The sequence below is a fragment of the Nannospalax galili genome, unplaced genomic scaffold (genome assembly GCF_000622305.1).
Source record: "Nannospalax galili isolate Female #2095 unplaced genomic scaffold, S.galili_v1.0 scaffold600, whole genome shotgun sequence".
Lineage (NCBI taxonomy): Eukaryota > Metazoa > Chordata > Mammalia > Rodentia > Spalacidae > Nannospalax > Nannospalax galili.
In genome coordinates, this window is record NW_008348789.1 from 1,540,154 (window position 1) to 1,543,061 (window position 2,908).

Here is a 2,908-nt window from a genome sequence, read left to right on the forward strand (position 1 = left end):
AGAAAGGTTAATGGTTTTAAAGACTAATATGCCATCAAACTATCCATGGCATAAATTTATTTTTTCCAGGGACGTTACAAATGGTCAAAAACTTTCTATGTAAAATATGAGAGAATTGTTATTTGGAGGAGTTCATTCAGATACTCAAGTATTATTAAACATGATACATCTTGTTTAAACAAAATGTGTTGACTATTGTAACAATATATTGGAAGAGATACCATCAGTATTCCAAAGTCAGGGTGGCTCTCAAACAGAAAACTTAACTTCCTATACCTCCTGTTTTTGCTGGATCATTTCTGATAGTTCCCTGTTGACTCTGTCCTAATACTTAAAGAAGCATAACTTTAATATCTGACATTTGTGGAGAACAGAATCCCAAAGTTAATTTCAGAGGACTAAAATCCTAGTTTCAGCACACCTGCAATCCTACTGGATATATTAAGGATTTAAAGGGCTTAGAGCTTTTGACCCAATCCTCTTTGTCTGCTGGTTTGTCTTCCTGAACATGTCACACATTTGTTTCCATCTTTGCATGGTTTTCTATAATTTTGGTCTTGCTGCCGTCTCATCATGGGGAATGTGATCCTGTCACATCAACTGAGATAATGCAGGATAACCTTTCTGAGTGAAGATCCTTTTTTTAATAACAAATCGAAAATTTATTTTGTCAAGTCAGGTAAAATATCCGTAGCTTTTGGTGGTTAGCACATGGATATTTTTGTGGCACTGTAATTCAACCTGCCCTAAAGATACATTAGAAAAGTATATTTCATTTTGTTGTATACCTATAGATGTAAATTAGGAAGATATTGATGAGCAAAAACAGGCTGGATTTAGCTGTTGTTTCAATCCCTTAGATCTTTTGCTGTTTTCTGAACAGAAAGACAATAATCAAAAACAGTGAGTCCACTAGTCATTGTCTGACTGATTTGCTTCCTATACAATACTCCTACAAATACTTGTGAATATGTACATATGTGTTTAAATATTATGGTTTTGCTTTTCTATATACTTTGAAGAGGTGCTTGATAGGATATTCCTTGTACGAGAGCTATGCCAATTCAGTGGATCACATGTGCTTGAAAATTATGAAATTGTTTAAAATATTTTTACATTAGTCTAAACCTTTTAGTATGGATTTTGTACCACTAATTTAAAAATGATCAAAGGACTTAATTTTTTAAAACTTACCCATTTTTATACCATAACAGGTGAATAATTATTCAATAAGCTTAACTTTTCTCCATCTTTTATAATTGCAAGCATAATTGTTAGTGAAAAGATAAACATAGCTGTATTTGCTTTAATTCAATTAAGAATGATCAAAGAGAAGTATTTAGAATAACTTAAACAAAACATGTTCAAATGCTAAAATGAAGTAGAGTTTACCCCTGCTTTAATGGATATAAGTTGTTTTTAAAAAATAGGTTCTTGTATTAGTTACTTTGCTGTTGCTGTGATAAAAGCCATGAACAAAAACAACTTTCAGAGGAAAGATTTATTTTATCTTTCACCTCCAGGTCACAGTCCATCTTTGAGGGAAATCAAAGCAGGAACCTGAAGCAGAGACCGTTGAGGAAAGTTGCTTACTGGTTCACTCCTACCAGCTTGCTCCACATCCTTTCAAATGCCTTGGGATGGCGCCTGCCATACAGGGCTCTGTACTCTTAAATCAATCATCAATCAAGACGCTTCCCCACAGATATGTCCACAGGTTTATCTGAGGGTGAAATGCCTCAACTGAGGTTCCATCTTCCCAGCTGAATAGTTTGTGTGAAGTTGACAATAAAATCTAACCAGTATAAGTCTCTAATATCTTCTAGGCACAACAGGGCTCTTCCACTCATGAACTCCAAACAACTGCAGTTGCCTACACGTGATCAGCCGGTCAATATTCCTATATTAATGGGTGAGGGGCACAGGAACCCTCACTGTTATCAAAGCAGTTACTGGTAGTTAATTGATGACTGCTACTAGGGAAAGGACAGTCATTTTTCTTCACGGATATGGCTGCTGATAGTTTGCCCATGCTCCAATGAATGATAGTTACGAGTTTGTACTACACTTGCTGAAAACCCAAGTGGGATTCCCAGCACCCAAAAGGGGCAGTTGATAACTGCTTGGAGCTCCAGCTCCAGGTGTGTGACAATTCTTGCCTCCTTGTGCACCTAAACTCATTTGCACATATCTTAAAATAGACACATACAAGTAATTACAGTTAATAATATGTCTAAAAAACAAAAAAAAAAAACCCATGAAGTTGGAGAGAGAACATGGTGAGAGAGTTTGGGAGTATTTGTTAGCAGAGTCGATAGGACCAAAGTACATTGAATACATTTATGAAATTCTCAAAAAAAAATATTTAAAATTGATTTTCCAAATATTTCAGTTCACTATCATATTCCTCTAGAATACTTATTCAAGCAAGTTTATGTTATAGTACTCAAAGCCTAATTTAATGTTCTGAGAACAACAGTTGTCTTCTTTAGCATAAAATTGCAGCTACTATGAGAACAATGATTTAATAGTTGAATTCTCATTCATTAAACCAAAATAAAATTTTAAAACATGAAACAATTCATAGCTTTAAGATAAAATTAGCCCTGTGAAAACTTGTGTTCTTAATTTCAAATATTTTTTTTGCAAAGTTTGGAATTCTAGCTAATGCTAAATGTTCTAATACAAGCCAGCTTAACAAATTCAGTCCATGTGTATATTCAAATCTCAGTGTTTCAACTGGGACATGGCCTCATATTATTAAAACACATGACTTTGGAAAACATTAGAAATTTTCTAGATTCAAGGCTAAGATGTGTTACACAGTGATTTGAAACCAGTCTGGGCTACAAGAAAACATTTGCTTAAAAAATTATATGTACATATTTGTGTATGTTATGTATATATT

General features: G+C 34.0%; 1 protein-coding gene across 1 annotated transcript in view; it reads right to left on the bottom strand.

Moving 5' to 3' along the window:
- Cdh12 (cadherin 12) overlaps nt 1-2,908 on the bottom strand; it is a 1,253,457-nt gene that overhangs the window by 765,484 nt on the left and 485,065 nt on the right. The window lies entirely within an intron of this gene.